This window comes from Phyllobates terribilis, unplaced genomic scaffold (genome assembly GCF_046119375.1).
Source record: "Phyllobates terribilis strain yellow unplaced genomic scaffold, ASM4611937v1 Scaffold_115__1_contigs__length_5345438, whole genome shotgun sequence".
In the NCBI taxonomy this organism is placed as follows: domain Eukaryota; kingdom Metazoa; phylum Chordata; class Amphibia; order Anura; family Dendrobatidae; genus Phyllobates; species Phyllobates terribilis.
The window spans coordinates 1,028,133-1,052,772 of record NW_027362875.1 but is presented as its reverse complement, the minus strand read 5'-3'; positions in this window follow the sequence as shown (position 1 = coordinate 1,052,772).

Here is a 24,640-nt window from a genome sequence, read left to right as displayed (position 1 = left end):
AGAGAAGATGACACACCCGATCTGCCGCTCCATTTTACAATAGGATTAAAAGTGCCCTGTCAGGGATAAAAATTCCCCATTCTTCCAATCGGTACAGTCCCAAATGGTCAGACCAATCAATCACTGACCAATAAGATATCACCTCTCCTGTGGATCCTATGGAGTTATCACCTCTCCTGTGGATCCTATGGTCATAACTTGTTTTCACCAACAAAGTCCTTTACTGCAAATTACCGTAATTGTACATCCCAGTTATGGTATCGCACAGTAAGAGGTGCAGGAGCCTCCAGTATTTTACAGCCCAAGCTCCACTATAATCGAGATAATGGCTAACAGGTTTTCATATACAGCTGTAGTGTGGGCCCCTAGAATCAATTCCTATTGGGGCCCCAGACACCCCAGTTTGATCCTGGTTGGGAGTGGGGAGGGTAATTTTGCACCCTGTCGTAAAGAAAAATTGTAATATCCAAAAAGACATCTCTGGAGAGGGGACATATCACCCTCACATTGAACATATAGGATTATAACTAGAAAAGTGAGAAAGAGCTGACACTTCAACCTCTATTGACATAGGGCCTCCTGCCGTGGTCAGGTAAATTCAACAAAGAATCTGATGAGAACCAGCCAACAAGTCTAGAATTTGCATACTCAGAGGCGGATAAGTACATTTCCGAAGCAAGGGCTTCCTCTTTTCAAAGGACTTGTCTCAGACACTCTGAAGACTGTGGTCAGTGATGAATATTGGGGTTTGCATCGATCCAATATTCATGGGAGATGTATTTTCGACATCGTAGCAAAGGGACGATCATAACGCATTCACTCACATCATTGTAAGGCCAGCCAAACACCCCCAACTTAATATCGTTTAGATGGATAATGCTATCCATGCCCTGTTTCATCTCTATAGAAAGGTAAAATCATGATAGAAAACATAACCATGATATTTCCCGCCCGAGACCTCCATGGACGAAGATATCCTGAAAGTTGGGGATCTCATAAACTTCTAAAAGATCTAGCATACCTATGACAAGTCCTCATATGAGCTCACCAATAGAAGGTATGTGGGTGTAACCGTGATCTTATTAAATCAGAGCTTGGATTTTGGTCATTGGTCAGTCCTGGAAGGTACAGCTTGCTGTAGTTGTATCTGTTTTCCTAAGGAGTTCTTCTAAGGAGTGCTTCCTTGCGCTAACCTCTGAGCTATTTCTCTGACACAGGTTTAGCACTTTTCTTTTATTATCTTTTTGATTTTATGTTAATGTATATGTGGCACCCCACGGGTCTGGTTGCCACAGTAATAGAAATATTACGTCTGAGAGCAAGTGGGAGGTTTCCTGGCCATGAGCCCTAAGCATGCCACACCTCCTGCCCCAGTCCTGGGAGGGGAGGGATCTGCCCTATATAAACTGGGTCTGGGGCGGGGTTAGTGAGTTGAGTTCAGACACAGGGAAAGCTACAACTAGGAGCTCTGTAGGAGCAGGAGTTGAAGACCAGAGGATGGAGCTAAGCAGAGCTCGCCCTGGCAGAAGCATATAAGAACCGGACACCGGAGTCCGAGGCTGTGGGGACTTATATTCATCCAGCAGCAGAAACCAGCCGGCAGGGGATTCCAGGTCCTCTGGCCATAAAAGCCCGGAGGCTCAGTCACAAGGAAGGGACCAGCACCGCCATCGAGGAGCGGAGGCTATCAGAAGGCCCCAAGTCACCAGCCATACGGGTGAGCACCACACGGTATACTCAGGGACATGGGCTACTTCCACTCGCTTACTGCAAGGTAGCCAGGAAGAGTGCAGACAGACGGGGAGGCCTACAACTCCACCTGGCCAGGGGGGGTTCCTGCTTGCTCGCAGACTGACCAGGCCCCTTATGCTAGCCCATACTCCCGGGAGGGTCTGCCTTAATATCATCAGTAAAGACCCTGAACTGCACTGCAAAAACTCTGAGTCGTTCCTGCTTTCTCACCGCATACAGCACTATTAGTACTGGGACTTCCGTGCACCATCACTCCCATCATCGACATTCCCTGCCCTGAGGCTATACTCTTCCCGTGGGGAGTTATCCCATCTTTTGCTGCGCACACCACACCAGCCTCAGCGGACTGCCTCGCAGCGGCGGTACACCCTGATCGCAATCCACGGGTGGCGTAGTCGGACAATTATCATACAGCTTGCCTGCCACCGGTTTGACCACCCTGGGCACGGACCGGGTCATCGCCACGGAGACTACAACCCCCAGCGATCCGGCTCCGGGTAATCCCACACACGTTTACATTAGGCCCAGGGGGCGCGTCAACTTTGGCGTAGTTTGCAGGATTTCGTGCCCGCAACCACCGGGTACTGCGTGCCTTCAAAAGACTGTCATACCTGCCGTGGTGTAGGTTCCAGCCATCCGGAGCCGTTTCCCGCCATCTTCAGTCGGTTCCCGCCATCCGGAGCCGTTTCCCGCCATCTTCAGTCAGTTCCCGCCTTCCGCAGTCGTTTTCCCGCCATCGGGCGCCATCTTCGGGACGCCACGCGGGAAGAAGAGGGGCGTGGACGCCGAAAGCGCGCGAGACTTGAAGCTCCGCCCTACACACCGACGCTACGCAAGGTCCTGGAAGGAGAAGGAGCGACGCTGACGTCACCAGAGCGCGACGCAAGGTCCTCCACCCTGACGATCATCTGCGGAGCCGCGGCCTACGGAGAAGAAGCAACAGAAGGTAGGCCACACTTAACTAGGGGGAAGGAAGATGACGGATACGGAGGGACCCTCTACCACCAGCGCGGCCGCTGCTGCTGTAATGCCGTTCACCATGCCTTACATCCCCGGAGCGGCCTGGCTGCCCCAATACTCAGGGGAGTCGCATACCCTAAGCGACTTTAAAGAGAGACTGTACAGCCTGTTTAAAGTATACCCCCTGACGGAGGGACAAAAAGTGAGCATATTAGTAGGCCAGCTAACCGGCGCAGCCCAACGTGAAGTAAAGTCCTGGTCAGTCCGGGACAAGGAGACTGTAAAAGAGATCTTAGCCCGTCTGAGGGCCACCTTTGATACCCGCACCTCAGCAGAAATCAAAATGAAATTTTATGGGTGCAAGCAGCGGGCCCAAGACTGTATAAGAGACTATGCTTTGAATTTGCAAGAGGCCCTGGGAGCCATTAAACAGGCAGACCCTGACATTGTGCGGAATGCAGATGAACTGTTAATTGAGCAATTCATTGAGGGTCTGCTGTCTAACGCCCACCGAACCCAGTTACGTGCAATGGCCTTGCAGAACCGTGGTTTAGACTTTGCAAAGTTCAAATACAGGGCCATCCGGGTGCTCCGAGAACCGGCACCGGGTAGCGCTGTAACCCACCGGCGCCCTGCTATTACCTATCACCAGGAGGCAGTGCCCTTGTCTACAGAGTCTGTAGGAGCTGGTGCGCAGACTTTGGATAACAACCCGGCTACAGACCTGCACCATCAGGTCCAAGAGCTAACCAAGAGCGTAGCCGCGCTAACCAGAACTGTGCAGTCTTTACAGGTCTCTCCTCCAGGAAAGATCCAGCTGGCATCCGGACCAGAGGACGTCCCATGGCACCGACAGAGGAGGATCCCATCGTCCAGAGGAAGACCCAGCGACAGATACAACGAGGACGGACAACCCATCTGCCGCCGCTGAAATCAACCCGGACATATGGCAAGGTACTGTCATTTAAACGGGCACAACCTGGGGCAGAGGGCCAACCCCCAGGCATAAGATCATCAGGCCCATCGAACTGGCATGATAAATACGTAGGGGGACGTCCAGTCTTGCCTGTGGTGCTGGATGGCATTTCTATGAGTGCCCTACTAGACACCGGGTCACAGGTGACTACCATCCCGTACGTGCTCTTTAAGCGGTACTGGAATGACTCGGACATAACCCGCTACCCAGATGACGACCTGAGTATCATCGCCAGCAATGGTCAGCCCGTGCCGCAGGTGGGATTCAAGGAGGTGACCATTAAGATCGGTAAAGTCGAACTGGCGGCTCAAGGATTAATTATTGTGGACATTGACCGTCATGAGAGTCATCCTAAAATAACCTTAGGGACTAACATGATTGAAAATTGTCTTGCAGAGGTGATTCTCATTTTGCAGCAGGTTGCCATGAACGCCAGTTCCAGCCAGCAGCATGTTCTCCAAAAAGAGATCCGGGCACTGATGAAGCGGCAACAAGTGGAACTATCTGGTGGTGAGATAGGTAGCGTGAGAATGTGTGACCCGTTCCCTACTGCCATGCCCCCAAAAAGTGAGATGATGATTTGGTGCCGGGCAGCTATTGGTCTGAGAGGTAGAGACTACCAAGCTACGGCCTAAAGGTGAAACCCTCCAAGTGTCACCTCCTGAAACCAAAGGTGCAGTACCTGGGACACGTGTTGAGTGCTGACGGAGTGGCTCCCGACCCCGATAAGATCACCGTGATTAAGGACTGGCCAAGACCCTCCAGCATAAAGGAAGTGCGGCAGTTCCTCGGGTTGGTAGGCTACTACCGAAGATTCATTCCCGGTTTCACCAAAATGGCAGCCCCTATGCAGGACCTCCTGATAGGTCAATCCAGGAAGGCCAAAAACCAGAAGCCGCCCTTCAGGTGGAAAAACTGGAAGAGGAGTCCTTCCACCAGCTGAAGATGGCCCTCACGGGGGATGAAATCCTGGCGTACCCTGACTACAGCCAACCCTTTATCCTCCACACGGACGCGAGCAACATCGGGCTAGGAGCCGTACTGTCCCAGATCCAGCAGGGGAAAGATCGCTTACGCCAGCCGAAAACTTCGGCCCACAGAGAGAAACCCTGAGAATTATAGCTCATTCAAGCTAGAGTTCCTGGCAGTGGTGTGGGCAGTAACCGAACGCTTCAAGCATTACCTTGCCTCTTCCAAACTCACCGTGTACACGGACAACAACCCGTTGACACACCTGGACACTGCAAAACTTGGTGCCCTGGAGCAGAGATGGATGGCCCGCCTGTCCAACTATGAATTCACCATCAAATACCGGGCGGGACGCTCAAATGCCAACGCGGATGCCCAGTCCAGAATGCCAAACTTACCGGACGTAGGGGAAGATCCAGAAGAACTGGAAGAAGTCGAACTCCCTGTGTTCCACCGTCATGGGATTACCCTGTATTCCCACCGTGTAAGGGACAGGCGCTCTGCTACGGTCAATCCCCTACCCCACTACAGCTGGGCGGAGACACAAGACAGTGATCCCGCAGTCCGTCTGGTGAAGGAAATGCTGACACAGGCTGATGCCCGTCTTGACCCAGACGCTCCGGAGGAGACCAAGCAACTGTGGAAGGAGAAAAGTAGACTGTTCCTTTACAAGGAGAAGCTGTGCCGGAGAATGGTCAACTCTCGAACACATGAGATGACCTGGCAGGTAGTGGTCCCAAGACGAGACGCGGCTATAGTTCTGGAGGCATACCACGACGGAGCAGGACACTTCGGATGGAAGAAGCTGGAGTTCCTGTTGCGTGAACGGTTCTACTGGGTAGGCATGAGAGGAGCCATCGAGAGGTGGTGCAGAGACTGTGGCCCGTGCAACCTAAGAAGAAAGGACCGTGCTAGCCAGAAGACTCCCCTGCAGTCCATCATCACCAGGCAGCCACTGGAACTGATAGCCCTGGACCATGTGAAACTGGCTCCAAGCAGATCTGGGTGCGTCTACGCCCTCACCATCGTAGATCACTACTCCCGGTTCCTGGTGGTGGTCCCTGTCAAAGACTTAACGGCTCAAACAGCAGCCAGAGCCTTCCAGCTGCACTTCTGCCGTCCACATGGGTATCCGGAGCAAGTTTTGATGGACCAAGGACCAGCCTTCGAAGCGGAGGTCTTCCAGGAGTTCTGCAACCTGTATGGCTGCAGGAAGATAAGAACAATGCCCTATCACACTCAGACCAATGGACTATGTGAGAAAATGAACCAGGTGGTGATAGACTTGCTAAAAACGTTGCCCCTGGAAGAACGCAGTCTGTGGCCTGAAAAACTGCCTGACCTGGTGGACTTGTATAATTACATCCCCGTAGGTTCCACCAACTGTACCCCGGCTTACCTAATGAGAGCAAGACCTGGTAAGCTGCCTATTGACCTGGATATGGGAGTCCTGACACCTGAGGACACCTCGCCAGAGGCAGACTGGGATACAGAACGGCAGCAGCAGTATCGGAAAGTACAGGAGAGCGTCGAGCGAAGTCTGTCTCAAGCAAGAGAAAGGCAAGAGAAGGCTTATAACCAGCATGCTCCCGCTGTTCCCCTGGTACCTGGAGAGCAGGTCTTGAAGAGAAAGAGGCGGCTCCACAAGTTGGACGACCAGTGGGAGAAGGACCCGTACACCGTACTGCCCTCAAGCCATGAGAACCCAAAAGTCTGTGTAATCAGTAAGGATGGAGTAGAAACCACAGCCATTGTCTCCAGAGACCACCTGAAAAAGTGTCCCGGGCAGCTGCAAAGCCCTGACGAAGATCAAGAGAACCCTCAACCCGCAGAGGAAAGGGAAGAAATGATCAGTACAGTACTCTGTGACTTTCCCCGGTCCTGGACACAAATCAACAACGCTATCGTGGTACCTGTCCTCACCTTTCTCCAGCCAGCCCCTCAAGGGCCTACAGAAGAACAGGAAGTGTCAGAAGAGCAGCCGGCCCAGGAGGCAGAAGAGTCCACACCAGCAGCCCAGGAGAATCAACCCTCTGCTAGTAGTGAGCCTGCCGTGCCCCTAGTGAGCCGCAAAGTACGCAGACAGCTGCCCAGCTTACCCGTGACACCTCCTACACCCTGTAGTGCAGAACCAGCTAGTGAGTTGCGCAGATCCACTAGAAGCACTAGAGGTCAGGTGCCCGCTCGCTGGAGAATCTAAACTAATGTACTGTGAATTTACCTGTTTATTGAAAATGTTCATATTTGTTACCTGCATGCATAGTAATTATGTTTCTCTAGTTACCCTTCAGGTTTATTTGGACTGACAGGTTATGGACACTGAATAACCGGAACTGCCTTTGCAGATAGTTGCACTTTGGTGCCTCTTGCGAAGAGAAAACCTGTCTGGCGTGGCCTCCTTGTGGCCCAAAGTAGCTAGCTTCGCCTTGCAGCCACACCCAGGGCCAACGTTTCGGGTTTGCTTTGGACAGGTCCCCTACTCTGTGCCAAAACTTCACCTTGGGTGATATGGACACCCGGTTACGGAAACGCCGTGACCTCTGAAGACTAAAGCTTCTTGTACATATGTTGTTGTATTATTGTTTATGCCCTGTATTTATGTTTTTCTTGAAAAGGTGTTTAGTCCCGGAGTACTAAAATTCACTAGGGGGAATGTGGCACCCCAGGGGTCTGGTTGCCACAGTAATAGAAATATTACGTCTGAGAGCAAGTGGGAGGTTTCCTGGCCAGGAGCCCTAAGCATGCCACACCTCCTGCCCCAGTCCTGGGAGGGGAGGGATCTGCCCTATATAAACTGGGTCTGGGGCGGGGTTAGTGAGTTGAGTTCAGACACAGGGAAAGCTACAACTAGGAGCTCTGTAGGAGCAGGAGTTGAAGACCAGAGGCTGGAGCTAAGCAGAGCTCGCCCTGGCAGAAGCATATAAGAACCGGACACCGGAGTCCGAGGCTGTGGGGACGTATATTCACCCAGCAGCAGAAACCAGCCGGCAGGGGATTCCAGGTCCTCTGGCCATAGAAGCCTGGAGGCTCAGTCACAAGGAAGGGACCAGCACCGCCATCGAGGAGCGGAGGCTATCAGAAGGCCCCAAGTCACCAGCCATACGGGTGAGCACCACACGGTATACTCAGGGACGTGGCCTACTTCCACTCGCTTACAGCAAGGTAGCCAGGAAGAGTGCAGATAGACGGGGAGGCCTACAACTCCACCTGGCCAGGGGGGGTTCCTGCTTGCTCGCAGACTGACCAGGCCCCTTTTGCTAGCCCGTACTCCCGGGAGGGTCTGCCTTAATATCATCAGTAAAGTCCCTGAGCTGCACTGCAAAGACTCTGAGTCGTTCCTGCTTTCTCACCGCATACAGCACTATTAGTACTGGAACTTCCGTGCACCATCATTCCCATCATCCACATTCCCTGCCCTGAGGCTATACTCTTCCCGTGGGGAGTTATCCCATCTTTTGCTGCGCACACCACACCAGCCTCAGCGGACTGCCTCGCAGCGGCGGTACACCCTGACCGCAATCCACGGGTGGCGTAGTCGGACAATTATCATACAGCTTGCCTGCCACCGGTTTGACCACCCTGGGCATGGACTGGGTCATCGCCACGGAGACTACAACCCCCAGCGATCCGGCTCCGGGTAATCCCACACACGTTTACATTAGGCCCAGGGGGCGCGTCATATATATCATATTGTTTGTATCATCTTTGTGTATTTTTTATACACACTGCCTACTTTTCAAGATTAGATCACTTGTTTTTATTCTGTTATTCCCACATCCTATCATTTCTTTACTTAGAAAATTGGGCGTGAGGAGCGATCAACACGCCCACATGATGGCGCGGTCGAGCATGTAAATTGTAACTCCCTACATGTATTTCTATAGCAGGACGAAGAACGTTTGGCGTTCGAAACGTGTAGGTTTCACAGAGGTCTCCACCTTTATTTATTTTATTTTTGCAATGTGTATATCTTTTTAATGGATTAACAATAAAATCATAATTTTATCTGCAATTGGATCTGGAAGCTGGCGCATCACAATGTCGGTGGATATGCACCTTCTCTTTTTGGTTGAGGAGAAGGTGACTCCTACAGGGTGAGATAGAAAAATGCAATGGGCCTAAGAACTATCAGGCAGGTAATTGCTTATTACGTACTTGTTCTACCCTGTGGTGGCTAAGATTGCTCCTGGACCGCTCCTAACAGCGATTCTGCTGCTTCACGTCAACAGAACAGCTCTTCCTCTTCCCGACTGCTCTGTCAAAGAGGCGTGAATGCCAACTTTATGCTGATTGACAGACGGCTCCCTGCAGTTAGGCAGCAGGGAGCCAGCTGTCAATCAGCATGACACCGGCAGTCACACCCCATCAACAGATCAGAGCGGGAGCTGAAAAATCACTGTCAGGAGCGCTCCGTGACCACTCTGAACCAGCAAATATCGGCGCCTGGCACAACAGGCACATAGTTAGCAAATACTTGCCTGTTAGTTCTTAGGTCCATGGTAAAAAAAAAAAAAAAAGTCCCGGACAACCCCTTTTAATATTAAGGAGCAGGAATTCTCCGCATGATGCTATAATCAAGAAAACATGAAATTCTCTCCTGCCCAGTCAGTCTGCCCGATCTGTTACACCATGATTACCAAAACCTCGACTCATTCCACTGCCCACTTGTATTACCACATACCCGGCTCTGCTTGGCCCCTGTTACCAGGCCATTGGCTTGTCTGACTGCAAGTGCACACTTCTGAACCGGGAGTCCCTGTGGATTTTCACATCCCCTCAATTTGACATAATGAATTTCAGTGACACAGAGGATTGTTCGGCTAGACTGAACAAACTAGCATCTCTTTTTGATAATAAACCGTCAGTGGTGACAACAGAACCCGATGAATTTAAAGATCTCATGTTCCAGATGGAAAACAAAATGACCAGAGAACTTAAAGTTTGGTGGGATCTCACAACCTTGGACACATATATAAAAAAGGAAATGATCCCTAGAGGTCTGCGTTTAAAAAAAAGTCGCCACCACTATATACAATGACGGTTTTCAAGAAGATCAGAATGCGATTCTTAGTCAATGTTCACTGAATCTTATGCACCTCATAATCAAACATGAGGAACTGGAACTGACTTAAATTAAATTGGATATTAAAAATATACAATCGTCTTTGGGGAAATATGTGCAACTAAAAGAATTTAATATTTGTAATGACAAACTGAAATCTAATTTGGCCAAGTTGGAGAACACCATTATGGATATAAAAAGATCCAAGTTCAAAAGGGACAGTGAGGACTATGCGCAGAACAAGATTTATAGTTGGAATAAACAATTACCATCCATCTTAAAAAAACGCTCCCACAAACGTTTTCAGAGATCTGGAAGAGGGAGTTTTAAGGAGCATGATGATGTTACGGATAATTCTTTTGCTGCCACCTCTGATGTTTACTCAGATTCATCTATGAGTTCAATGGGAGAAATGCAACAATTGTATTTTATCAAAAATAAATTATCTAGTGCTGGTGGAGCGATTACAAAAAACGGAGGAAGAGGGTGAGGCGCCCCTGAGGGTTCGGTCGCCACAGGGGGGTACTGCATCTTGTGAAAGAGGTGTGTTATCTCCTCTCCCAGGTTAGGATGGAGCACCTGTCAGGACCCCACCTCATCACTCAACACTACACACTCCGGTCCTATGGGGGGCTAGTATGCACTAGGGTGCTGCCCCAGCAGGATAATGGAGATGGGGGAACCAAAGATAGGGGGAACCATGTAGTGGGTGAGGGTAGAGGACGCACTTTTAGGTTACACTTGTATATACATATTTAATAGCCAGCCATCTTAAGTTCAAGGTTGTTGATTGTGGTCTTCACAGCTGACAGTGGCCTTGTGTAGGAGCCTGCAGCGTGCTGGAGATGCACGGTCCTCGTGCTCTGGCCTTGAGACGAGGAGCAGGATAGAGTTAACAGAGGTCTCTACCCGGTCAAGGTCCCTGCTTAAGAAGGCCTGGAGGGGAGCTGAGGAGGAGAGCTCCGCAGGCAAAAGGATCCCAGGGAATACGGACGGATCGGCATACGCCACCTATACTCTCCATTCTGGCCTAGTCAGATGGACTCCTGCTGCAAGAGGGGTACCGGCCCCCGATATCTGACTTTGTTACTTCACGTCTCAGTCGGAAAAGCCTGAAGGCTAAGTGGTTCCCACCGGGTAACAGACGGAGCGGAGTTGCCACCTGTGCCCTTGTTCTGTGTATAGCCTGAGGGAGACCCAGCCTTGCAACACGCACTGCACACGGACAGGAGAGGCCCAAGTGAAGAAAAAACGGAGAGTGGTGGTCATGGGGGATTCCCTGTTAAGAGGAACAGAGGCCGCTATCTGCAGACCAGACATAACCTCAAGAGAAATGTGCTGTCTTCCAGGAGCAAAAATTAAAGATGTGTCTGACAGGATATCAAGACTCTTCAGACCTACAGATCACTACCCATTCCTGCTAATACATGTGGGGACAAATGACACCGCAAGAAAGGACCTGGAAACCATCTGCAGTGACTTTGAAGACTTAGGCAAGAAAGTGAAAGAATTGGGAGCGCAGGTGGTCTTCTCATCCATCCTCCCAGTGGATGGCCATGGAACAATGAGGTGGAATAAGATTCTACAGGTGAACAACTGGCTACGTCGATGGTGCCGTCAACAAGAATTTGGATTTCTGGATCACGGAATGAATTACCTATACGATGGACTACTTGCTAGAGATGGGGTGCACCTTACGAAGACTGGAAAACATGTATTTGGAAGTCGCCTTGCTACACTCATCAGGAGAGCTTTAAACTAGAACAATGTGGGAAGGGAAGCAAAAGGCCAGAAAAAGCCATACAGCTGACAAATACTATTGAGATCTCTGCTACTGGAAGTGGAAAGGAAGAACAAAGACAAAAAAATCTAAATAATAAAAATATGGGAGGAAGAGAAACCAATCACAAACTAAAATGTTTTTATACAAATGCACAAAGCATGGGCAACAAACAAGGAGAATTGGAAGTACTAACGCAGGAAAAGAAATATGATGTCATTGGAATCACTGAAACTTGGTGGGACGATACACATGATTGGAATAAAAGGCTAAAAGGATACAACTTATTTGCAAGAAACAGACTTGATAAACGAGGAGGAGGTGTTGCATTGTATGTTAGAAAAGCGTATATCTGCACAGAGATTGAAGCTTCAGAGACTGGGAGTTCTGTGGAAACTGTTTGGGTAAGAATACAAGGAGAGAACAACGGAAAGGACACCATTGTAGGCATTTACTACAGGCCACCTGGGCAAGCTGAAGATATGGATGAACTCTTTATGTATCAAATGACCAAGTTCTCCAAAAAATATGACGTAGTGGTCATGGGAGATTTCAACTATCCAGACATTTGTTGGGAATCTCTCTCAAGTAAAACTAACAGGTCAAGCAAATTCTTATCCTCTCTTGCTGACAACTTTATCTTCCAAAAGGTAGGGGAGAAAACAAGGGGATCTGCTACTTTGGATCTAATTCTTATAAACAGGGAGGAAATGGTTGAGGAGGTAAAGGTGGCTGGGACCCTAGGAGGCAGCGATCATGCTATTATAGAATTTTGGATAACTAGAGGAGGAAGACATGTGAAGACTCAAACTTCAAGGTTAGATTTTAGAAAGGCAGATTTTAAGAGACTCAGAAAGAGAATAGGAGGGATCCAATGGCTGGATGTCCTTAAGGACAAAAATGTCCAGAAAGGATGGGAAATTTTTAAAAATGAGATTCTCAAAGCACAATCGTTAACAATCCCGAAAAGTAGGAAGAATGGGAAGCATTTAAGGAAACCAGGATGGATGAACACAGAACTTAAACACATGCTAAAAAGAAAGAAAGAAATGTTTATTAAATGGAAAGAGGGAGGCATATCTAAAGAAGATTATAATGCAGTCTGCAGATCCTGCAGGGCACGTATCAGGTTAGCTAAAGCTGACAATGAATTAAGGCTTGCAAGAGATGTCAAAAGCAATAAAAAAGGATTTTGGGGGTATGTCAAAAGTAAAAGAAAAGTCAAAGATGCTATAGGATTTTTACAGGATGAAAATGGAGAAATGGTAAGAGAGGATGTTGAGAAGGCCGAACTTTTTAATTCCTATTTTGCATCTGTTTTCTCTCAGAAAGAAAATGTAACATCAACTGATCTTCACTGTCCTTTTAAAGGAATAGAGGAATCCAAGTTATCAGTAAACAGAAAGATTGTGAGGGAATATTTAGCTAACATAAATGAGTTCAAGTCTCCAGGTCCAGATGAATTACACCCCAGAGTACTGAAGGAGATTGTAGAAGAAATTTTAGAACCACTCTCCATAATCTTTGAAAATTCTTGGAGAACAGGAGAAGTCCCAGAAGACTGGAGAAGAGCAAATGTTGTTCCTATCTTCAAAAAGGGGAAGAAGGTGGACCCAGGGAACTATAGGCCGGTGAGTCTGACTTCTATACCAGGAAAGATCTTTGAACAAATTATTAAACAACATGTATGTAAGTACATGGATAAGAATGAAGTGATTAACCAGAGTCAGCATGGGTTTGTAACTAACAAGTCATGTCAGACTAACTTAATTTCCTTCTATGACAGAATCACTGACTGGGTGGATCAGGGAAATGCTGTAGATATAGTATATCTTGACTTCAGCAAAGCATTTGACAAAGTATCTCACATCATCCTTATTGAAAAAATGACCAAGTATGCAATGGACCAGGCAACTGTTAGGTGGATTCATAACTGGCTTAGTGATCGGACTCAAAGGGTGGTTGTAAATGGCTTCACATCCAGCTGGATGAATGTCTCAAGTGGGGTACCACAGGGCTCCGTCCTGGGACCTGTATTGTTCAACATCTTTATCAATGATTTAGATGAAGGAATTGAGGGTAAACTGATTAAATTTGCTGATGACACAAAGCTAGGAGGGATAGCTAATACTAGAGAAGAGAGAGAGAGGATTCAAAAAGACCTAAATAAACTGGAGCAGTGGGCAGCAACCAACAGAATGGTTTTTAACAGGGAAAAATGCATAGTACTACATCTGGGCAATAAAAATGAAAAAAGCATATACAGAATGGGAGGAATAGAGCTAAGCAACAGTACATGTGAAAAAGACTTAGGTATACTAATAGATCATAGACTGAACATGAGTCAACAGTGTGATGCAGCAGCAAAAAAGGCAAATACAATTCTGGGATGTATTAACAGAAGCATACAGTCTAGATCACGTGAAGTCATTATCGGTCTTTACTCCTCTTTGGTCAGACCTCATCTGGAATACTGTGTACAGTTTTGGGCACCACATTTTAAAAAAGACATAGACAAACTGGAGCAAGTTCAGAGAAGAGCGACCAGAATGGTGACTGGTCTGCAAACCATGTCCTATGAGAAACGGTTGCAGGATTTGGGAATGTTTAGCTTGCAAAAAAGAAGACTGAGAGGAGACTTAATAGCTGTCTACAAATATGTCAAGGGCTGTCACATTGTAGAAGGATCATCTTTATTCTCATTTGCACAAGGAAAGACTAGAAGCAATGGGATGAAACTAAATGGGAGGAGACACAGATTAGATATTAGAAAAAAGTTTTTTGACAGTTAGGGTGATTAATGAGTGGAACAGGCTGCCACGAGAGGTGGTGAGTTCCCCTTCAATGGACGTCTTCAAACAGAGGCTGGACAGACATCTGTCTGAGATGATTTAGTGAATCCTGCTTTGAGCAGGGGGTTGGACCAGATGACCCAGGAGGTCCCTTCCAACTCTACCATTCTATGATTCTATGATTCTATGATTCTATGATTCTAAGGGGGAGATTTCTAGGAACACACTGGTGCTGGGGGTCCTGATAGACGCACCTGAACTACCGGGGTGTGCCGAACCCCCTTCTCTGGTGTCCGCAGCACGCCGTGAGGAGCAAGGAGAAGCCTTGCAGCTGACCTCTAACAACGTGAGTAAAGCTTGGAAGACTACATCCATTGCCTCCGGTCCATTATTGCAGCGGGACACCACACTGCAAAACTGCACCTACTACGACTCCCCTCATCCTCCTGTTTCCTCTGCCCTGAGGCCCTGCTCTGCCTGTGGGGAGTAGTACTACAGTCGGCTGCCACAACATCCCGCCTCAGAGGACTGCAGCAGCGCTGGTGGCGCATCACCAGACACCACAGATGGCGTAGTCGTTTATCCACTCATAATTGCCACTCATCAACTAGCCCCTATTTTTAATGTGTGCGCCCTGGGCACGAACTGGGCCGAGGCCGCTACTGCATCCCCATTCTACCAACTGGGCCCGCCATCCGAGTACACCCCTTTCCCAGGGAGGGCTTGCCGCTACTGAAACAGCTAGTGGCGGGTCAAACATCACTGGCGTAGTCGGCAGGATTGTGTGCCCGCAGCAACGGAAGAAGTGATTCCCATTGGCAGCGGGTACTGCGCGCCTTTACAACAGACTGTCTTTAACACCCAAGATGGCGCCCGTCCAAGAAGAAAGGACGCCATTGTGTGCAAAAAGGACAACCACCCAGTACCTCCCATCATGGGTCTGGCTTTCCCCATGGCACCAACAGCTAGGACCGGCCCTTGCATTAGAGACTGTCCGCAAGGTAGTGTCCGTCAAGACGGATGGGACGTCCTAAGGGCTGCCTGTCAGCCAGCCACCCTGGAGCCGCCCCAAGAGAAGGAGGAGTAAGCAACAACAAGGTGTGGCCACAACAATCCTAGAGACTCCACACCCAGCAGCAAGGATGGAAGCAGTGCAGGAGAGATGCTCCGATGCCGCCCCACCAGCTGATGCCTCGCTCGGAATACGGGGGATTCACCTGACCCCGGAGGAGGCCGAGTTCCTCCGAGTGGAGTTACAGGACCTGACCCGGAGGGTTGCGGAGGCCCAGCGTACGGTGTCCGCAGCATGGAGAGAGGAGGTGCTGCAGAAGATCCGGTCCCGCCTCCAAGGTGCTGCAAGCCAAGAAAGCGGAGCAGCAACCCAGGAGGAAGAAACCTCAGAGGCCGCGTGCAGCACAGGACTGGGTAAGATACAAACCCCTGTCCCGGGTGAGAGACGCACGGAGGCCCTAGTGGATCTAATGCCGGCACCCCTGTCCCTGGGCGCCGTTGTTTGGGAGCAGATCTTCGCTCCGGAGCTGGAGGCTTACGTGTCATTCTCCGCCGGAGGCCTGCAATGCCTCCAAACTCCCGGCCTAGAAGAGCCTGTGCTTAGTGGGGACACCACCTGCCCCAACCCGGACTGGTCCGCGCCACCGAAGGACCTGCAGCAACCCCTGTTGTCGCGACAGCCAGCGCCACTGGTTACCTGCCCGGCGGCGGAGGAGATGGTCTGGGACAACCAGGGGGGACCTAATGGGCTTCCCCCAGGAGACGGAAGCGCGGAGGCGAAAGGACTTCTGCCGCAAGGAGCTCCTTCAGCTGGACAAGGAGCGGCACGAAAGGCGGGTACGCTGCGAGCGCCTGGAGGTGCGCGCTAAGGCCGCCAAGTCCAAGGCCTGCCAGGAGGAGGCAGCCCATCCAAGCCCCCGGGAGGAAGGGCTGATCGTCCGCTTCCACCAGGAGGCGGGGTGGGGCTTCATCAGGAGTCCCCAGTTTGCTCAGGACGTATTTGTGAACCGCAGAGGTTCGAGCCACAACTGAGGAGGGATGACCCTGGCCGGAATCTCTACCCGGGTGACTTGGTGTCGTACACCCGCCACCATGGGGAGCGTGGGTGGTACACCCTGGATGTGCATAGAGTATTCCAGGATGAGGCCCCTACGCACCTGCCGGTAGCGGACCGGTCTGGCTCCGTGAGCAAGAACGAGCCTTTCCCTACGTGGAGGTACCTGGACTAAGCGGCCCCGGAGGCTGTATCTTTGAGTTGACTTGTTGATTGTATATGTTTATTACCATGTTTTCCTCCCGGTTTAGAGAGACATTTGTCCCTGCGGACTGGCAATAGACAGACTCTATTGTATATAGTTATGCATCTATTTAGGTGCTCCCTATTGGTTTTATACAAAACCCACTTCTACTTCTACCTCAGACCTCAGAAGCAAAACCTGTCTGGAGTGGCTCTCCTGGAGGTCCAACACAGGATCTCCATGCCCTGCAGCCACCCCAGGGCCTACGTTGAGGGTTTGGGACAGGTCCCTCTTGCTGCTGAACTGCCTCTTTTTCTATTTTCCTACCAAGCTGTCTACATGCATAATGTCTCTTTGATGTTTTTATACTTTTGTACTATTTATCTGCAACGTTTAAGAATCAGAGCCTCCCATAATGGGAAGATTGTTGATTGTTCCCATAATGGGAAGATTGTTGATTGTTGTGAAAAAGCATATAAAAAGTCACAGCTGGCAGTGGCCTTGTGTAGGAGCCTGCAGCGTGCTGGAGATGCACGGTCCTCGTGCTCTGGCCTTGAGACGAGGAGCGGGATAGAGTTAACGGAGGTCTCTACCCGGTCAAGGTCCCTGCTTAAGAAGGCCTGGAGGGGAGCTGAGGAGGAGAGCTCCGCAGGCAAAAGGATCCCAGGGAATACGGACGGAGCGGCATACACCACCTGTACTCTCCATTCTGGCCTAGTCAGAGGGACTCCTGCTGCAAGAGGGGTACCGGCCCCCGATATCTGACTTTGTTACTTCACGTCTCAGTCGTAAAAGCCCGGAGGCTAAGTGGTTTCCAACAGGTAACGGACGGAGCGGAGTCACCACCCGTGCCCTTGTTCTGTGTATAGCCAGAGGGAGACCCAGCCTTGCAATACGCACTGCACACGGACAGGAGAGGCCCAAGGGGGAGATTTCTAGGAAGACGCTGGTGCTGGGGGTCCTGATAGACGCACCTGAACTACCGGGGTGTGCCGAACCCCCTTCTCAGGTGGCCCCAGCACGCCATGAGGAGCAAGGAGAAGCCTTGCACCTGACCTCTAACAACGTGAGTAAAGCTTGGAAGACTACATCCATTGCCTCCGGTCCATTATGGCAGCGCGACACCACACCGCACCACTGCACCTACTACGACTCCACTCATCCTCCTTTTTCCTCTGCCCTGAGGCCCTGCTCCGCCTGTGGGGAGTAGTACTACCATCGGCTGCCACAACATCCCGCCTCAGAGGACTGCAGCAGCGCTGGTGGCGCATGACCAGACACCACAGGTGGCGTAGTCATTTATCCACTCATAATTGCCACTCATCAACTGGCCCCTATTTTTAATGTGTGCGCCCTGGGCACGGACCGGGCCGAGGCCGCGACTGCATCCCCATTCTACCAACTGGGCCCGCCGTCCGAGTACACCCCTTTCCAAGGGAGGGCTAGCCGCTACTGAAACAGCTAGTGGCGGGTCACACAAGGGCGGGATGTAAGCGCAAATGCAAACAAGTACCCAACACAGAGCGAAAAACGCCATTATTAGAGTCACCTGTTTGGAATCTCTCTAGCTATATCTTATCTGAGAGTCAAATTTCTCTCCTGGCTAAAGGCCTGAGCTTTTCACCTTCTAACGAATTCGACATTTCCAGAACAATTCTGGATGTTAACAAACTAGCACGTAACCTCACCATCCGATGTCATTTTATGGACATGAAAAATCCACAGAATACAGCTTCAGAAGAAGTTTCTCCTAGGACAAGCCAGGATTCCATGTTATTATTCACAGAACAACAGTCTTTATTACAAATGAAACAATTCGAGATGGAATCTTTAATTCCAAATGTAAATTTAAATGACGACTTTCGGGCTGGTAATCCTTTCTTTTACCCACTTCAGTCCAGACCATTGGTTCTGGATCAGTTCCAGGACTTAATTGAAAAAGAACTAGTGGAATTAAAGAATGAATTATCTTCTACTAATCATTTGGACTCTAATCTGACATATAGAGAAAAAGACGCTCTGAAAAAATTAAAGGATAATTCAGACATACTAGTCCGCTCAGCGGATAAAGGTGGCACTATAGTACTGAATGCAGGATTGTATAAAAAATTGAATTTGATGGATTTAGAAAATAGGGATGTTTATTTGGAGTTAGCTAGAGATCCTACTGTTGAGTTTAATGCTGCTATGTATAATCTATTAAACGAAGGTTTGCACTGAGGGGCCCTAAAAAAAAAATTAATGGAATATTTATACGTAGATCACCCAATTGTTCCAGTTTACCATTCGCCTCCAAAAATACATAAAAATATTTTCCCACCACCTTTAACCCCTTTACTACCCAAGGTGGTTTGCACGTTAATGACCAGGCCAATTTTTACAATTCTGACCACTGTCACTTTATGAGGTAATTACTCTGGAACGCTTCAACGGATCCCCCTGATTCTGAGAATGTTTTTTCGTGACATATTGTACTTCATGATTGTGGTAAAATTTCTCCGATATCACTTGCATTTATTTGTGACAAAAACTGAAATTTGGCGAAAATTTTTGAAAATTTAGCAATTTTCAAAATTTGAATTTTTATGCCCTTAAATCAGAGAGATATGTCACACAAAATAGTTAATAAATAACATTTACCACATATCTACTTTACATCAGCACAATTTTGGAACCAATTTTTTTTTTTTATTAGAGAGCTATAAGGGTTAAAAGTTGACCAGAGATTTCTCATTTTTCCAACAAAATTTACAAAACCATTTTTTTAGGGACCACATCACATTTGAAGTCACTTTGAGGGGTCTTTATGACAGAAAATACCCAAAAGTAACACCACTCTAAAATCTGCACCCCCAAGGTGCTCAAAACCACATTCAAAAAATTTATTAACCCTTCAAGTGCTTCACAGAAATTTTCGGAATGTGGAAGAAAAAATTAACATTTAACTTTTTTCACAAAAATGTTACTTTAGACCCAATTTTTTTTATTTTCACAGGGTTAACAGGAAAAAATGGATCCCAAAATTTGCTGTTCAATTTCCTCTGACCACACAAATACCCCATATGTGGGGAAAAACCACTGTTTAGGTGTACGGCAGGGTTCGGAAGGGAAGGAGCGCCATTTGACTTTTTGAAAGTAAAATTTGCTTGAATAATTAGCGGACGCCATGTTGTGTTTGGGGAGCCCCTGATGTGACTAAACAGTGGAAACCCCCCACAAGTGACACCATTTTGGAAACTAGACCCCTCAGAGAACCTTTACAGAAGTTTAAACATGGAGCCATGAAAATAAATAATCAAACTTTTTCCACAAAAATTATGTTTTAGCCCCAATTTTTTTATTTTCACAAGGGTAAGAGGAGAAAATGGACCCCAAAAACTTTTTGCAATTTCTCCTGAGTACGCCAATGCCCTATATGTGGAGAAAATACAGTGTTTGGGCGCATGGCAGAGTTCAGAAGGGAAGGAGCACTGTGTGACTTTTTGAACGCAAAATTGGCTGGAATTGAGGGCGGATGCCATGTCACGTTTGAAGAGCCCCTGATGTGCCTAAATAGTTGAAACCCCCCACAAGTGACCCCATTTTGGAAACTACACCCCTCAAGGATTTTATCAAGGGGTATAATGAACATTTTGAACCCGGTACGACACATAATTTAATAACATTAGGTCATCATATTGAATAAGTTGTCATTAGTCTTGAGCACAAGTGCTCGCTACTTGAGTTTGCATCGTGTACTCGGGTATGCACCATGTATCGCACGTGCTCGAGTGACATGCTCGAGTCCTGCCCACATGTTTCAAGGTTATTAGACACCCAAAACAAACATGCAGGGATTGCTGGTGCATGGCAGGCAATCCCCGCACGTTTTTTTTGACTGTGAAGCATAACGGGCAGAGACTCATGCACCCGCGATACTCAATGCATACCCGAGCACCCGATGCAAACTCAAGTAGCGAGCACTTGTGCTCAACACTAGTCGTCATATCGTCATCTTTTTTTTTTTTTTGCTTTGGAAAAAAATCCCAACCCTAGCACAACCCTAACCCTAGAGTTTATTTTTCACACCGTTCCTTGTGCAGTATAAGTGATTAGACGACTTTATTCTTTGGGTCGGTGCGATTACAGCGATACCAGAATCCTATCGGGTTTTTATGATTGACAGCTGTCTCACACTAATAGACGCATTTTTTTGCAAAATCTAGTTTTTGCATCGCCATATTTTGAGAGCTATAATTTTTCCATATTTTGGCCGACAGAGTCATTTGACAACTTGTTTTTTGCGGGATGAGTTGACGTTTTTATTGGTACAATTTTCAGGCACGTGACATTTTTTAATCGCTTTCTATTCCGATTTTTGGGAGGCAGAATAAGCAAAAACCAACAATTCAGGAATTGTTTTTATTAATTTTTTTATGCTGTTCCGCGTGTGGTAAAATTGATGAGGTAGCTTTATTCTTTGGGTCTGTACGTTTACAGCGGTACCACAGTTATATCTTTTTTTATGTTTTGGCGCTTCTACACAATAAAAGCTATTTTCTAGAAAAAATTATTTTTTGCATCACTTTATTCTGAGAGCTATAACTTTTTTATTTTTCAGCTGATGGAGCTGTATGGCGGCTTGTTTTTTGTGGAACAAGATGACGTTTTCAGTGGTACCATTTTTATTTATATTTATCTTTTTGATCGCGTTTAATTCCATTTTTTGTTTGGCGGTATGATGATAAAGCATCGTTTTTTGCTTTGTTTTTTATTTTAATTTTTTACCGTGTTCACTAAAGGAGTTAACTTGTGAGACAGTTTTATAGGTCAGGTCGTTCCGGACGAGGCGATACCAAATATGTGTACTTTTATTGTTTTGTTTGCTTTTTTCATTATAATATTTATTGATGGGTACATTATATATTTATTTATGGTGGATTATTTTTTTTCTACATTTTTTTAACACTTTTTTTTACTTTTATACTTTGTCCCACTATGGGACTTTCACTTTTTATACTCTGATCGCCTGTATAACAAAGGGATGGAGCACCATCCCTGTGCTATACAGGCTGTCAGCGCTGTAGATGCAGAAGATACTTTGGTCATGCACTGTGCATGATCAAAGTATCTTTCTGCTGTCTGGTGACCCGGATGTTGTCATGACGACATGTGGGTTACCATGACAACCACGAAACCCAGCCTCAGACAGCGTGCGACGGCGGGGAAGAGGTGAGTATGCAGTACTTACCTCCGCAATGCTGTGATTGACTTCGATCGCAGCATTGCAGGGGTTAATGTGCCGGGAGCCGTGCATGACCGTTCCCAGCACAAAGCAAAAATCAGCTCACACCCGGTGGCGATCGCGCCCGCACAGCCTGTGTGTGGCCGAAATCAACAGGGCGAACTAATACGTACCTGGCTCTTAAAGCCCAGGGCACAGGTACAGTACGTATTAGTACGCCCAGGGCTGTAAAGGGGTTAAGACCCATAGTGGTGGGGATTGGTTCCCATGGTGAAAAATTAAGTGCCTGGATGGATTTTTACCTACAGCCTCTGGTTCAGGAAACTCCGTGTTACATTAGGGATTCAAAATTCATAGTGACCATTTTTGATAAATTTGAATGGCCAAAAACTTTGGATGATTGTCCTGTGATGTGGTGGCATTATACCCCCTCAATTCCACACCATATTGCTTTAGCATGTTTAACCTACCACCTTGACACATACAGTTCGTACACTATAGAAATAAAAGAATTTCTGGTCATAGCAGTACAGTCCCTCTTAGAGCGTAATTATTTTAGTTTTGATAAAAGTTTTTTTTTTTACAGAAAAGAGGAGTCAGCATGGGCAGTAAATTTTCTCCTTCGCTAGTGAACATAGTGATGTGTAGGTGGCAGGAGCTTTTCATTTACCATAATGATAACACATATAGTGGACACATTGTGGGGTACGGTAGATTTATTGATGACCTCCTCCTGGTGTGGGGGGCACACAGGAGGAGGTGGTACAATTTGTACAGTACATCAACTGCAATAATTTTAATCTTAAATTCACTTAGTTCTACCATTCATCCAAAATGACTTTTTTGGATCTCGAACTTGAGGCTACCAAGGAGAAAGAATTGGTCAAAATTAATCCCCACAGAAAATCTACAGCCTCAAATTCTATTCTATCAGCTAAATGTTGTCATCCGCCACATATTAAGAGAAATATCCCTTACGGTGAGCTAATACGAACAATACGAAATTGTTCAGATAACATCACTTTTCAGAAGGAATCAGAAAAAATGTGTAACAGACTATCCAATAGGTGCTATCCCGAGTGGTCTTTAAGAAAAGCGAGTAGAATTGTCTCCAATATAAATCGGAAAGATATACTCCGAAATAAACAGAAAAATAACATTAACACATTGGATACTAGGGTAACGTTTTCTACCACCTATAGTCCTCAGTATAATAAAATTACATCTAGAATTAAAAAGTATAACCCTATTATATATCAGAACAAGAAACTAAAAAACCTACTTTCTAATGACATCCGCTTTGTAGCCAGGAAAGCGCCCGCTCTGGGAACCATCCTTTCTCCTAGCTTATACACCAGTGAGACTAACACTGTACAACCAAATTGGCTCAGCACAAAAGGTTTCTTCAGATGTGGAGCCAATCGCTGCAAAGCGTGTCTACACGCGGTTAAAACAGATCGTTTTATGTCCTTAAGTAATGATAGAGAATATAAAATTCATGATGTCCTCAATTGTAATTCATCAGGGGTTATATACCTTATAGAATGCACCTTGTGTAAGGTCCACTATGTGGGTTGTACCACAGGTGCGCTGAAAGTCCGTATCAGAAGACATCTTTCTGATGCGATTAATTTGGAAGCCATAAATACATCAGCAGTATCGAGGCATTTTGCGAGAGTTCATAAAGGTGACACCTCATTCTTTAAATATATGGAGATAGAGAAGGTATATAGATCCACACGAGGGGGGGATCATAAGTGCAAACTTCTGAACCGGGAGTCCCTGTGGATTTTCACATTGGATACCACAGGGGTTAAATTCAAGACAGGATCTGATACTGCAGTATTAAGAAATATAATTCTGCATTTATTTCCATGCATGTACACTGGGTACGGAAAGTATTCAGACCCCTTTACATTTTTCACTCTTTGTTTCATTGCAGCCATTTGGTAAATTCTAAAAAGTTCATTTTTTTCTCATTAAAGTCCACTCTGCACCCCATCTTGTCTGAAAAAAAACAGAAATGTAGAAATTTTTGCAAATTTAATAAAAAAGAAAAACTGAAATATCACACGGGCATAAGTATTCAGACCCTTTGCTCAGTATTGAGTAGAAGCACCCTTTTGGGCTAGTACAGCCATGAGTCTTCTTGGAAATGATGCAACAAGTTTTTCACACCTGCATTTTGGGATCCTCTACCATTCTTCCGTGCAGATCCTCTCCAGTTCCGTCAGGATGAATGGTAAACGTTGGTGGACAGCCATTTTCAGGTCTCTCCAAAGATGCTCAATTGGGTTTAGGTCAGGGCTCTGGCTGGGCCAGTCAAGAATGGTCACATAGTTGTTCTGAAGCCACTCCTTTGCTATTTTAGCTGTGTGCTTATGGTCATTGTCTTGTTGGAAGGTGAACCTTTGGCCAAGTCTGAGGTGCAGAGCACTCTGGAAGAGGTTTTCATCCAGGATATCTCTGTACTTGGCCGCATTCATGTTTCCTTCAATTGCAACCAGTCGTCCTGTCCCTGCAGCTGAAAAACACACCCATAGCATGATACTGCTGTTATGATCTGCTACAAGAACTAAGAAAAGAGAGGAAATCTTTGTGAACAGACCCGCCTTCGTCCGCGGCTAGTCTGAACGCAGACCTATAGATTAAAGGGAGGGGTCCCTAAAAGAACTAAGGACTGAGACAAAATTGGACACCTCCTGGCAGAAGTAGTAGCAGAAGAAGACAAACAGACAAAAGTACTTAGTGGTCCAAGGACCAAACAAACTAGAGAGATACAGTAGGTACAAAGCACCTGGCTAGATTAAGAGTCAAAGTAACACTGAAGTCCAGCAAAGCCTGAAGGGTGGAGCTGGAATAAATAGACAGAAGGT